A 15,750-nucleotide genomic window follows, 5' to 3' on the forward strand; every position below is an offset into this window, starting at 1 on the left:
GGTTAAATGCATTATCATGCGTAATAACCTTATTGATTTTGTCAGAATCTTTATTTATTTATTTATTTATTCTTTCCTTAACATTAATTTGTTTATCAATTATCTTGATATCAGTTTCATCTAGATATGTAAATTTTTGAGAGTATATTCCTTATTTCCAGGAATCGATGTGATTATCTTTTCACGGTATGTAATTAAAAATTACGCGGTCTACATACGATTCCCTTCAACCAAATTTGGTACTCATAAATTTCTGGTCATATTTCATCATATGGCAACACAATTACGTGCATAGCGTATATAACGCATGCGTACGCATGCTTAAAATTGTCAAAATTTATTTTCGATGGAATTAGAGTACGTTTCAGTTTTACAACTGTTATAGTCTGAAATAAAGATATAAAAATAGCGCCCCCTAACAATTTGTACCATTAAGGAATACCCCTCGTAGCGATTGGTACCGTCCAAACAATGAAAAGACGATAACATGAGTGATGCGGCCATTGTGGTTTGACATCTAATACTGTACATCGTGTATCATTATTGTCTTGTAGGTATGTAAAGATAACTGGGTTATTTCATTAAGTAAATTGTCAGGAAGTAGAACGGAGATGAGTCTACTTATTTAGAAATTATGTAGGAACGAACGATGAAGCATGAATCTTTAGAAACAGTATTTTAAGGGATAAATCACCCTGTATCTTGCCGTGAATGATTATAAAATGTGACAACATAGGTAACGATAAATTATGTCTGGATAGGAATGTTCGGGTAATTTACCAGTAGGGTAACAAATACTGTAAGCGATTACTTTATGCGTTGTTATAATTATTGGCACTATACTAGGATAAGTTATAATGTATACGGTACTCAGATAAGCCTAATGTATTTACTGTTCATTGATTCGACTCGCATGTGTGAGATGAATTCCGTTACTGTAATTTGTGTCGACGGTCAGCGTACGCGGTGGTACGACTATGGAGGGCGCACTTGTTGTTTACTTTGCTGTCAGGCCTAGATTATAATGCATAGTTAGGCATAGAGATGGGTATTACAGTACTATTGATGACGCACGGAATAATTATACGGTATTGTTCTATGAGGGAAAGATATATTTAATCAAGAATGTGTTTAACATGTTGTTTTTGGATATTAAGAGAAAGAAAGGGAATAATGTAAATTCTGCTAGTAATCTACGATATGAGGTTTCTTGCATTGTGGTTCGACATCTAATACTGTAAATCGTGTATCATTATTGTTTTGTAGGGTGCTGACCTCATGCTGCTGTGACCTTCGATTACTGAACCTAACGCCCTCTAGCTATTAGTGCATATTGGGTGTAACACAACCTTTCTTTAGTAATTTCATCATATTTTATTCACTTTTCAACTTAAAACCATGTTATGTTATACGAGCATGTCAAAAGTGACAGGCTATGCATGTGTAAGTTAACAAAATGGTAAAAATATGCTAAAATTTCAAAATTAATATACCATAAAACCTCGAAAAGTAGCCCATGGGCTTAAACCTCGAAAAGAAGCCCCCCTCTACAGTTTGCAAAAGTACTCTCGAAAATAAAGCCCCCTGGGCTTCTTTTCAAGAAGCGATGCGAGTAAGACGTGTTGAATAATCGCTCCTGGAAATCAAACATTTCACGTGACACACCAGCTGAATGCATTATTACACATAGTCTACCTACATTTACTATTGTTCATTTACCTCAAGGAATTTTGTTTACTCGATCCCAGTGTCTTATTTGCTCGCAACATAATAATACTACTTATACTAATACTACTTCATCAGCACGACTCAATACGAAAATAAATCGAGTCCAACACATTCCATAGATTGCTTTGAAAGTGGCGAGGCTGGTTTATGCAAATATTTCACTCCAACACAACTTTTAAGTTTTATGTTTCAACTTTTTAGTCGTGCTGATGAAGTAGTATTAGTATAAGTAGTATTATTAGTATTATTATGTTGCGAGCAAATAAGACATTAAAATGAGCTACAGGCGCAAATTGATAACAATGGTATCTTAACAACTTTACACGCTTTTAGTACGGATTGTCTTCTAGCTCGATATTTGTACCAAAATAGATTTTTTTAGCTAATTGTGTTATTCTTGAGATGCTGAATCCCCAAAAGTTAGGTGCAATTTTTTTTCGCCCACTTCTTCAGCCGCCATTTTGTATTCAAAATGGCTGACGTTCCACACTAAAGTTGGTCATCCATGATATCATTGGAATGGGAATGTAATACTGATCATTTTATTCCATTGCACCCATATCAATAAACGCATAGTTACATAGTAATTGCGCAATAAAACAAATCATGTGACCAATAAAGGTCAAAATCGTACGCAAATCACAAATGTAAATTGTGTATTAAGTTCAAATCAATGCAATAGTGTATGTGGAATACCCCAAGGCTCCATTCTAGGCCCACAATTGTTCCTTCTTTATATAAATGACCTACCTAAGCATGTTTTTAATGTAAAAATCAGTATGTATGCAGATGACACTGCTCATACTGCGTTGAAACACCGGTTCACGTCAGATCACCGAAGTTAAGCAACGTTGGGCCTGGTTGCGTTCTGGATGGGAGACCGTCTAGAAATCGCGGCGGGTGCTGTATATACTGGAGAGTGATGGTGTAATGGTAATATCGGACTAGCATGTGATAGGCATGGGTTCGAGGTTATCTGTACCATACTAATTGCATCCTTAGGCAAGATGCTTTACTCTCATTGCCTCGTCCTTCGGATGGGATGTAAAGCCGTTGGTCCCGTGTGCTTAACAGTGCACATTAAAGAACTTGGTACACTATTCGAAAAGAGTAGGGGATCGTCTCCCGGTGTGCTGATCTGGTAGGCGCTGCACTGCTGGCTGCCGTGGGTCCGTGGAGGGCCTAATCCGAATTACCTCAGTTTCCAGTTAAGCTTGAGGACAAATATGAATACCTTTACCTTTACCTTCTATATTATACATCTCATGATATAGATGATGTCATCAACAAAATTAATATTGATTTAGGAAATATACAAAATTGGTTATCATGTAACAAACTTAGTTTAAATGTAAAGAAGACAGAATGTATGTTTATTGGGACTAACAACAAATTAGCAAAATTAATAGATAAGGATCTTAACTTAAATATCAATGGTGAACGTTTAAAAAGGGTTGTAAACATTATAGGTGTCTATATTGATGAAAATTTATCATGGAAAAAGCAAACTAATCATGTTAAATAAAAGGTCCTGCCTGGTTTGTTTTACTTGAGAAAGACATGTACCGTATATTTTGGTGTATAAGTCGCACTTTTGACACGCAAATTTGACTTCTAAATTAAGGGTGCGTCTTATACACCGAACATAATGCCTCACCACACAGAGTGTACATATCGTCACCTCGTTGGCTAGGCCTGAGTAGGCTAGGCCTAGCTACAGTGTACTAACGTAACGGCAACCTGCTTCTGCCTAGTTTTCAAGGCATTTTAGCGTGATGTTATACCAGGGAGTTACAACTCCCTGGTTATACTAATATGATGAAAAGATTTGTTTATTATGGAGCTGTTTTAGGCGTTCCGATAAAATTTCCTTTGTAAACGTTTACGATTGGAATAGGCCTAGGCGTAGTATTTATTTATAGTTATACGCACGATCGCCGACCGCCGTACCCCCAGCGCAAGCCCTTCTTGGCGGCCACATGTTGTACGGTATTCAACTAGTATATTCTCCAGGTGATTTTAGCATGGACCTAGCGAACACACTTCTCGGATACATAGATACTAATCGAATACGATTGTCCGTAAAAACGTGCGCCCTCTCGAAATGATCGAGCGAGGCTAGCCCACACACGTGCGTGTTACACACACGGTCATGCACACGATGTTGCGGGTGCGAAACTCATGAATAACAAGTTAGAAACAACTTGTTGAGGCTGGGCGCGGCCAAGCCTAGGTAAGAAAAAACCTAAATAAAGGACGCCGTTGTAGATATAACAAAATATATTATTACAATAATATTGATTACAATTTAAAAAAAACATTGTTTTGATGAAATATAAGGTGCGTCTTATACATCGACGATATAAAAAATACCGATATTTTACTCTCAGTTAGGGGGTGCATCTTATACATAGGTGCGACTTATAAACCGAAATATACGGTAACCTAATATCCCAACATCTTCAGAGCATGATATATAAATCAATAATCACCCCACCTTTTGATTACTGTAATGTTGTACATTAAGTAAAAAATTGCAAGTTCTCCAAAATAGAGCAGCAAAAATTATACTACAAAAATCATGTTACGACTCCAGTTCTCAAGCTCTGCAGGATCTTAAATGGATGAACTTGAATCAAAACTTTCTTACAATTAAACTATTACTATGTTTAAGATTTTCCATAACTTAGCACCTTCATATCTTGGAAATTTTTGGTTTTCAAAATATCTGGCTTTCTTTCACATATTTCTTTAATTTGTTGAAAGTCATTAACCTCGAATGCATTTTGTAATCTGTAACAATAAAGGTATAGGATATAACATGAATTACGTCAATACATAGAATGTCAAAAGGTTATTGAACTTTAATAAAAAATGATTTTTTTATAAATATTAACTTATAACTTTCAGTTTTTAACAAAAAAAATACAATAGATGTTTTGCAAACTAATGTTTTCATGAACATATAGACCCAATAAAAAAGAAAATTGAAGTTAAAGATTAACAAAATATGAATATGCTGTGTATTATGAAGAAATTTGTTGTTTTTAGTCATTTGTAATCGTTTACAATTATGGGGTAGGGGGTAAAAGTTTTGCATATAACTTACAATTTAGTTAACAGATTTGCATTTTCTTGCTATCAATATGTAGTGTATAGATTGCCTAATTGTAATATACTTTTTAAAAATGAATCCTGCATTTATTGACATCTTTAGAGGTCAAAAGATCACTGACCCTCAATCACAAATGCAATTTCTTCTAAAATAGCTTATAAATTTCAATTTTAAACACAAAAATACAAGATATCTTATGCAAATTAATGTTTTCTATAGAATTCTATACTAGAGTTCTATAGAACATTTTATAGAGTTCTATAGAACATTTTATAGAGCTCTATGGTATTCTATAGAAGTACAACATTTCTATAGAAACATATTTCAATTTCTATAGAATTTATTTTGTGTCTATAGAATGTTTCTTTTTTTCTATAGAACCTATAATTTTATAGAATTTCTATAGAATTTATTTATGAATTTATAATATGTGATTAATACATTGTTTCACCATTATTGAAAGATTATGGAATGAAGTGGATTGATAATTACATTTTTATTGTGCCAATAATTTTTTTTAATTTTTTTAAATTTTATTCAATTTCCAGGTAACATACAAAAATCATAAACAAAGTACGGCATCATTCAACAAAACAGAACAAAAGTACTATCAGCACCTGCGGGTAACCAAAAGTGGATCAGTTCAAAATAACTGCACTGTCGAGTGGCTTTCCCAACTAATAGTACGAAAAACGCAAAAGACAAAAAAACACAGTGATAGTCTAGATGAATTCGATATCAGTAATACATTTTTTCAAATCCCTTCTAAATCCCCCAAAGTTAAACAGGACTTTGTTACGAACTTCATGCGGGATACATTCCCATATTCGAGGGAAATTAACAAACCGGGAGTATTTAAATGCATTAGTTCTAGCATACATGTGTTTAAAGGTGAGGGACTCTGGATACCGAGAATTAATTGTAAGGTATTCAAATATATCAAAATCAATTAAATTATGCAAACACTTAACTACAAAAATTATACTATGAAATTTCATTCTTTGAACCATATCTGGTAAATTTAGTATCTTAAGCCTGTCAGTGAAATCGCCTTCAACACACAATTTAGTAACCCGTCTTTAATGACTTGTTAATAGCTATATTATGTTGTTTTTGATGTGGATCCCACACAGGAGCACCATATTCAATAACAGGTCGACATAGTGCATTAAAAAGTCGTAGTAAAATGTCGGTGTCATTGAAACCTACAAACCGTTTGATAAACCCAAGCATTCTCATAGATTTCATCGATACATCATTAACGTGAGCAGACCATGTTAAATCACGTGAGAAGTTAATACCAAGATATTTATGTGAATTAACAGCTTCAAGGGGATTGGATTCGATTGTATAAATAAAATGAGGGATATAATTACGTTTCCTAGTTATGTGCATGACTTTACACTTCTTTGCATTTAATTTCATTTTATTATCCTCACACCATTTGGAAATTTTACAAAGATCCTGTTGTAAGGTAAGTGCATCATGACGACTGAATACAGGTTTATAAATTACAGTATCATCTGCATACTGCTTCATAACAGAAGAGGTATTTAGAGGTAGGTCATAAACAAAGAGATTAAATAGAAGCGGGCCTAACACTGATCCCTGAGGAACACCCGAGCCCACTCTATCCCAATCAGAATGCTCCTTATTAAGAACAACACGTTGGAATCTGTCACTGAGAAAGGACACTTTAGGAGAGATCCACATACTCCCATGTTGTGCAGTTTCTTGATTACTAAATCATGGGGAACACGGTCAAAGGCCTTCTCCCAATCAAGGAATATTGCATCAATTACAGGAGGTTGTCTAACATCCATTGTTTGTGACCAATCATGATATAACGCTGAGGCCTGTGTAATACACGATCTACCTGGATAAAACCCGTGTTGCATGGGACTTATAAATCCAAAAAATTGAAGATGAAAAAGAATGTTATCTGCTATAATACGTTCAAAAACCTTACCTATAATAGAACATAGCGATATGGGTCGATAATTATTAACATCGTTACGATTACCTGACTTAAAAATAGGAGTGACATTCGCGAGTTTCCAATCTTTTGGTACAAAGCCATCCGTTAAGAACTTGTTAAACATTTTGCACAACACTGGGGCAATAATTGGAGCTGACATGGATAACATTTTAGGTGTAATCCCGTCTGGTCCAGGGGATTTGTTGGGTTTCAATGGCAATAGAGCCTCGAAAATAGTTTTTTCAGTAATATTAATGTTATTAAGGGGAACAATATCTGGGTGAACACAATTACAGATCTCATGGTTAACATTGAAATTACGATTAGGTTCGTTAAAGTTTGACGCAAAGAATGTGGAAAATGTATTTACCGCATCGATATCGGAAACCAAGGGTATACCGTTAAAAACAAAGTTTTTGACTTGTCCAGTCTTACGCCTTGTCTTAACATAACTAAAAAAACGTTTGGAGTCACCATTTACACAGGCGACACTTAATTTCCTAATATATTGTAAATGAGCTTTTTTTGTTAGGTTTCTTAATTTATTACTAAACTTTCTATATTTGTCCATCTTGGGTTATGAGGATGACGATAAGCCTCTTTTAGCATTCGTTTCTTTTTACGAGCCATGGTAACCATTTCTTGAGTTATCCAAGCTGGCCTGTTTCTTTTCTTACTTTTGACTTTAGGGATACAATCGTTGATAGTGGCGAGAAAGAGGTCTTTAAAATTTTCCCACATTTCCTCACAGTCTGATTGTTCCAGGCACAGTCCCCAAGGAACCGCCCCCAACGTTGTAAAAAGATCGTCATGGTCACATTTACTATATTGATAATAATATCTATCTACAGGTTTAACTTTACTGCATCTAGCGTTAATATTAAAATAAACCCCAAGGTGGTCACTTGTACTGAGACCGGGATGACTTCTGAAATTACATACAATGTCAGGGTTATTGCACAAGACCAGATCAATAATGCTACTTTTGGTGTTAGATACACGAGTAAAAAAATCAACAAATTGTATAGTATCAGGTGGAGCAATAATTTCTTTAAATTTCTTATAAACTAAGGGACTATCAACACCGTAATCATAATTAAAATCACCAGTTAAAATTATACCACAGTACTTATGTAAAATAGATAGGATAAAATCAACGACATCGTGGAATTGATTGAGCCAATCGTCATTTGAACTCGGTGGCCTATAAACAGCACATTAAAACGTTAAAATTGTTATTTACAGTTATTTCAATAATTTTGACCTCAATGTTAGTAGGAAAGTCAACAATAGAGGATTTAAATGCGTTCTTCAAAGCTAACAGAACACCACCACCGTGTCTTGAACGGTCTTTTCTGTACACAACGAATGAGTCTGGAAACAGTTCCGTACTATCAATAGAGGAGTCCAGCCACGTTTCTGTGACAATCAAGATGTCCAATTCATCAATTGCGATACGCGCATGGAATTCTTCGATCTTATTCACCACACTTCTGGTGTTAAATAAAGCAACTTGAATAAGGTTAGTTTCAAAGATGGAAGAATCAGTTGATGTATTGCTGGATGCAAGTGACAATATACTGTTGTTGTTGTTCAATGAGTTTTAAAAAAATGAGTCCGATAGTTGTGGTAGGGAGCAGATGTTACACGCCCATGGATTATCTTGATAATCTTGCTCATAGGTATGCACTTGGTATGAAATATGTGATGACATTCACAGCAAGGTAACAGGTAACAATAATACCGTTAACATTTTTTTCTATCGCTTACAAAAAAATTATATGATAAGCAATTTTGCATGTAAAAGAATAGGATTTTTCTTTATAGACTGTTGAAAACCTAATTAACTTGGACAAAATATAGAAAAACAATACAACGCTTTTCTATATAAACTCTATGAAATCTCTATAGAATTTTAATAGAGATTTTATAGAATCATTCTATAGAAATTCTATAGAATATTTGATATAAATTCTATAAAAATATTTGTATTTAATTCTATAGAACACATTTGTAATATTAACATGAATTAATTATCAATACTGTGTATTTGAATTATATCAACTTTTGCTTACTGTATATCATCAATTATTATCATTTTTCATTGTTTAATTAATTGGAGTGGTTAATTAACACCTCCCTGGTTTAATTAACAAACACTATTCCAAGCCATAATGGATTGGTCCATGCATGCAGTGCCTCCTGGAATAGCTTGGTGCAACTGCAAGAAGAAATCAGCGGGAGGATTCGAATTGTGTAGCCGAGCAAGATAGCCTCTAATTTTATTTGAAGAAAGATGAATACTTTGAATCATGTACAGTCTTAGCCAAAGGTTGGTTAATTAGTATTGTATTATTAACCTAGCTTACACGTACCATATATGAGTTACATATTTATAAGATGCTTTTTGGCCTATTAGGCCAAAAAGCATCTTATAAATATGTAACTCATATTAAATAGTAGTAGGCCTATGAGAATAATCAGGCCAACAAGCCAGCCTACTACTAGGGGATTACGGTCGAAGTGACCGCCAACCAAAGCGGCCGCTAGTTCAAAGACGGTAATTTGTATGGAACGCCGTGTGCGCTTTGATTGTCGTTGTTTTGTAATTTTTGATTGTCAATGGTCATTGTTTCGATCGACAGGTTTTCTTTTCCTCGGACGTAAATAACAACCTACATTATTAATATTATGTAATTTATTCTCTTTTTTTACAGATTGAATGTGATACATTCTTTTAAACGAAATGGCGAATCGATGATTACTTACTTTAACTGTTCTAAATGATATAGGCCTATACGTTTAATAAAGTCAATAAAATACATTGTGGTGTTTGTATTGTATATTAAATACTAAGCCAATTATTAAGAATAATATATATATTTTTTCAATAAAGTATAACAAAATATATATTGTTATTGTATATTAATATATTAGTAAAGTAACTACTGTGTAGTACGTGTTCGCAAACATAATTTAATTACAATAACATGATGACATCAATTTATTTATTTAATATCCTAAATTGTTTTATACCTTCAGATATAAATATTGATCAATTTAAAATGAGTTTTAAATAATAAAATAAGATGCAAGTGTCCGTACGGTACGGTAATTAATTACGCAAATTTCTGCTAATAACTCGACAGGCGGCCGGCCAGGAATAGTGCTGTAGAAGGTCGCGTTTTCGTCTTTACGTTGCTTTATTGAAAACACAAACAATGTATTACAATGGAATAACACTTAAATGTATAACACACCCTATTACTAATCAATAAAAACAAGATTCGATAGTACAGTGTAAACTAAACGAGATATAAAAATTCGGCAATAAATTATTATTGCAATATTGTATAAAGATTCGATGTAAATGAGATATAAAGATTCGGCAATACCGTATGTAAATTATTAATGCAATACTGTATAAAGATTCGATAGTATGTAAATGAGATATAAATATTCGGCAATACCGTACGTAAATTATTAATGCAATACTGTATAAAGATTCGATAGTATGTAAATGAGATATAAATATTCGACAATATCGTACGTAAATTATTATTGCAATACTGTATAAAGATTTGATAGTATGTATTATGAGATATAAATATTCGGCAATACCGTACGTAAATTATTAATGCAATACTGTATAAAGATTCGATAGTATGTAAATGAGATATAAAGATTCGGCAATACCGTACGTAAATTATTAATGCAATACTGTATGAAGATTTGATTGTATGTAAATGAGATATAAAGATTCGGCAATACCGTAGAGTACGTAAATTATTATTGCAATACTGTAAAAAGATTCTATGAGATATAAGGATTCAGCAATACCATACGTAAATTATTAATGCAATACTGTATTTAGGATTCGATAGTATGAAAATGAGATAAAAAGATTCGGCAATACCGTACGTAAAATATTAATGCAATACTGTATAAAGATTCGATAGTATGTAAATGAGATATAAATATTCGGCAATACCGTACGTAAATTATTAATGCAATACTGTATAAAGATTCGATAGGAGAGTACTCAAGAAACATCGGGTCAGTTCAACGTTATTTTTTATGTATTTAAAAAAAAAAGGAGATATAAATAAACAAATAAATAGTACGTAAATGAGACATAAAGGTTCAATAGTATGTAGATTATGATGCAAACGTAAATTACTAATGATTCGATAGTATATGTAAATATATTTAGTTAGTTAATATTAAAATACAAATAAAATATACATTGATTTATCGGCAGGCAAACTTAATTATTATAGAAATATAAAGATTCGATAGTACATATATATATATATATATTTATTGGTTTGACCATACATACAGCTGTAACTCAACTCGCAATAGGCCATGGCGTTGACAACGACAATCAAAGATTAAAGCGCACATGGCGTTCCATACAAATGACGATATTAAACTGGCGGCTGCTTTGGTTGGCGGCCGCTTCGACCATACTCCCTACTAGGCCTACATATGGTGACTTGGGATTGGTTAGAAAAGCTAGGCCTAGTTAATTAAGAATTTAATTCGTTTTGTGCCTTCAAAAGAAAAGACCTAGTTCATTGCCTAAATAAAAACAAGTTTCAAGCCTATATCATGATATAAACAATTCTGTCCTTTCTTATTCTATTGTTTTATAGATCTTGCCATCGTTACTATTATATTATTATACTGTAAGCTGTTTTTTTGCTGCGACAGTCATTGACCAACAAAGTAAAATAGATGAACAAAACACAGAAGGAGCCACAGCAGGAAGAAGATACTGAATAGTTTTTATGTTTTGTATATTTTGTTACACCTTGTTATTAATTCTTTTATTCATTACCGTACTCCAACTCATAACTGACCAGTAAAGTATATGCTCAGCTGATGTGTAATTATTAGTTTTATATTTTTAATTCTAATTAGTTATTTAATTTATCCACAACCTTGATCTTTTTAAAGTGATATATTCCCTATTTCCCACAAGGTACAACCAAAACAACCCAGAATATAAAAGACACCGAACCAACTACTAGTTATTCAACTGCAAAAACAATATTTAATAGTGTATAATAGTATATTTTTATGTGTATATGTGTAATTTCGTTTTTATATGTTTATCCTAAATATTTTATTGATGTTTCAATAAATTGTAGTACGCACTGAAACAGATGAAAAATTGACTTTAGATTTTATTACAGTACTATTTTCGCCTATGCCTAACAAACGATTTGCTGTCGCATGAAAGAAGATCTAATAGCGGACTTGTATTTATTTCAAGCTGAAGATCTCAACCACCCATAGAAAATAAACATTGTTTGGCTACTCATTTTCTATAGAAATTTGTTGGGTTTCTATAGAAAAGTGAAACTTGTCATAGAAGTTCTATAGAAAATGTTATAGAATGTGTATACAGCTTTATATAATTTCTATAGAGTTTCTATGGAGCTTTATATAATTTCTATAAAGTTTCTGGGGCATTCCACAGTAGGCCTATTTGGTCCGTGAGTTGAAAAATTTCATTTGCTGATTTCTATGAAACTTTTGCCCATTTCCCAAAGTAGATATGTTGAAGTTTAATAAATAATTTCTTTTTTTATTTTCTGATAATTATTTTTCAAGTTATTGAATATTAAATATGAAAATGAATATATGGCGTTACAGACGAGACATTTTATAACCTAGTTATTTCATAAACAATGTATTATTTAACAATTTTTTTTCAGATAGTTACTTTGTGTGCTTATTGTACATAATCAACTAATTTATTAAAAATATTTCTTTATTAATTTCATACAGGCCTTTTGAATTTAAAATTGTCCCGTCCGCAACGTGTGAGTGGGTTTTTCTACATTTATTTGAAAAGTAAAGATTACAAAAAATTGCTATTTAATTCTTAAATCATTCTTGTTTAAATGTTAGTCATGAAAACATACTGATCATGGAAAACACAAAGACTAGTGCAGAAAGAACAAGAGCTTGCAGACTGCGTATATGAAATAATATACCAGCCTATGAAGTGCGTCTCAAATTAGACCGAGAACGAAAACGAAAGGAGAGAAAAGCAAAAAACAAAGACAAGTTAACTGAAATTGAACGGGTAAAGAAAAGGAATGAAGAGCGGTTAAGGAAGAAAGCTTATCGAGCAAAGAAATTGAGAGAGCTGAACGCAAATGAAACACCGTCTCCAATTGTCAACACAGTGTATGGTAGCAGAAGCAGTTATGGCAAGGCCAAAGCTTGTGCTCGTGCAGCTCTTCCTACAACTCCAAACAGACAGGCAACAAGTGTAGCTGGTATCATTGAAGATATGACACCCACAAAACGTAAGAGAATAGCAGATGTCATAGACAGAAGAGCTGCAAAACGTCGCCTTATTGAAGGATATATAATGCAAAACGACAACATATGGAGCTCAGAACCTTGAAAGCACAATTGAAACCCGGTGAAATTATATTACATGAAGATTTTTCAGAGAACTATGCCTTGAAGTATCAAAGAGAAATCATGCAGGCTCACTGGTCCAACTTATTGCTATTATCTACATTAGAATCAGACTAGACGAAGAACTCAAGCATATCTCGTACACAGTAATATCAGATGAGCAGCGCCATGATAAGAAAGCTGTATTTGCATTTAACAAGGCCATACTGAAAAACAAATTGCCATTTGATATTACCAAGGTTCACTACTGGTCGGATGGAGCTGGAAGTCAGTTTAAGAATCGTTTCATGTTCTGCAATTTGCTATTTCATGTTCATGATTTTGGATATCCGGCAGATTGGAGTTTCTTTGGGACCGCTCATGGAAAGGGACCAATAGATGGTATGGTATCGGTGGTGAAGTGAAGCGTTCTGTATGGAGATCTGTCTTCCAGGGCAAGTTAGTTTTAGCTGATGCTAAAGAATTTTACTTGGCTGCAAAGGACTTGTATAAGAAAATAAATGTCTTATATATAAATGCCAATGAAATCATCTCTGCAACTGAACATCTAGTCAACTAGTATACCTGGAACTCGTTTTCTGCATTTTATCAAGCCAATTAATGATTATCAAGTTGAACATTCACTAAACTCACAGTTCTCAAATGCAAATCCTGTATATACTATCAATGCTATGTTAAATTCTGTTTCCGCTGTTAGCGTCAAACCCCTCAAGTTCTATGTCTCTTCAGGATGAAACCATTCAACTAAAAGTAGGAGATTTTGTTCTCAGTGAATTTGCAACAAAGAAAGACTATTTAAGCCAGATAACTACCAATATAGACAGAAATGAAATTGAAATTAGTTGTTTAAGAAACCCAAGTAAGGATAGAAAAACCTTTGTTTTTGCACAAATACCAGATGTATCTTGGATACCTACTGACAATGTTAGAGGGCAAACGGCAATGCCAATAGTTGATGAAAGGGGTCGATACATTTTTGAACGTCCCCTTGATATGTGCTAAATAAGAACTGTAGACAATGAAACTGAGCACTTTGTAATAACTTTAAAGCAGTATACTTTTTCATGAAATTATTAAATATTAATAATTAATTCGCATTACTTTATAATTATCATCTTGTTAAATAAATTGTTAAAAAACAAAATCATTTCTGATGCTATAGAAAACTGTTCTTTTATGGTATAATTGTAATATTTGATAATATAATTTGTTTGTGTATTGGACAAGTAATTTTAGAGTTTGTTTTTTTAACAAAATACTGTATACATAAACATCCAATAGTGAAATTTTCATTTTATGCCTTGTATGAAATAATATCACTTTTATTTACAGTAAATACTTTATACTGTACATACTGTACATTAACTTTATTATTTGTATGTTCACTATTTTTAAAATAAATTTCTCTGTACAATTATATGTCAAATTAATTTCAAAAATCATATTTCATATGCCTATTGCGTTTTTCGTACTATTAGTTGGGAAAGCCACTCGACAGTGCAGTTCTTTTGAACTGATCCACTTTTGGTTACCCGCAGGTGCTGATAGTACTTTTGTTCTGTTTTGTTGAATGATGCCGTGCCTTGTTTATGATTTTTGTATGTTACCTGGAAATTGAATAAAATAAAATAAACAAAAAAATATTATGAATTTCATATTTTTATTCAAAACAGTCTTTATCAGTGTTTCAAAGGTTGAATTATATTTTGACTTGTAAAATAAAAGGTTGTATTGATATGAAAAACTATATTTTTTTATTTTTTTCATTGAAATATGTAGTATTTTCTACCGTGGACAAAAGTGTCCCGTCCGCGACGTTGGAAATGTCCCGTCCGTAACGACATATAATTCATATTTATTAATAAATTTACAGTTATGATTTTATAATTACCAGTCTACTATCTGGCAACAAAAAATTGTTGTAATCTCTTTTAATTGAGGAGAAATATTAGAATACGTAAACCTTCTTAAAAGTCATGTCCATTTGCTGTCTCATCCGCGACGTATACAATTTTTATAATATTTCATATTTTTGTGGGACTTTTTGAATTTTTTTTTTCCCATATTGAACATTTGACATATACGTAAATATTTATTCTACTTTGGATCTTCTATTCATTCACATTTCTAAGATATGGCTAGTTATATTCTCAAAAATGTCCCGTCCGTCACAAAAAAATACTGTATAGACCTATTATAGTTTTTACAGAGTTTCTATAGAATCTCTATAGAGTCTCAATAGAATTTCTATAGAGTTTCCAAAGAATTTCTATAGAGTTTCCATAGAATTTCTATAGAGTTTCCATAGAATTTCTATAGAGTTTCCATAGAATTTATATAGTTTCCATAGAATTTCTATAGAGTTTCCAAAGAATTTTTATACTTTCAGTAGAATTTTTATAGAGTTTCCATAGAATTTTTAGAGTTTTCATAGAAATATCTATAGAAATTCCATAGAGTTTTCATAGAGTTTCCATAGAATTTC

At 32.6% G+C, this 15,750-nt stretch overlaps 1 protein-coding gene across 2 annotated transcripts in view; it reads right to left on the reverse strand.

The window, feature by feature from the left end:
* LOC140046563 (general transcription factor 3C polypeptide 5-like) overlaps positions 1 to 15,750 on the reverse strand; it is a 53,967-nt gene that overhangs the window by 19,411 nt on the left and 18,806 nt on the right. The gene's annotated exons all lie outside the window — the stretch shown is intronic.

The sequence above is a fragment of the Antedon mediterranea genome, chromosome 4, assembly GCF_964355755.1.
Source record: "Antedon mediterranea chromosome 4, ecAntMedi1.1, whole genome shotgun sequence".
Lineage (NCBI taxonomy): Eukaryota > Metazoa > Echinodermata > Crinoidea > Comatulida > Antedonidae > Antedon > Antedon mediterranea.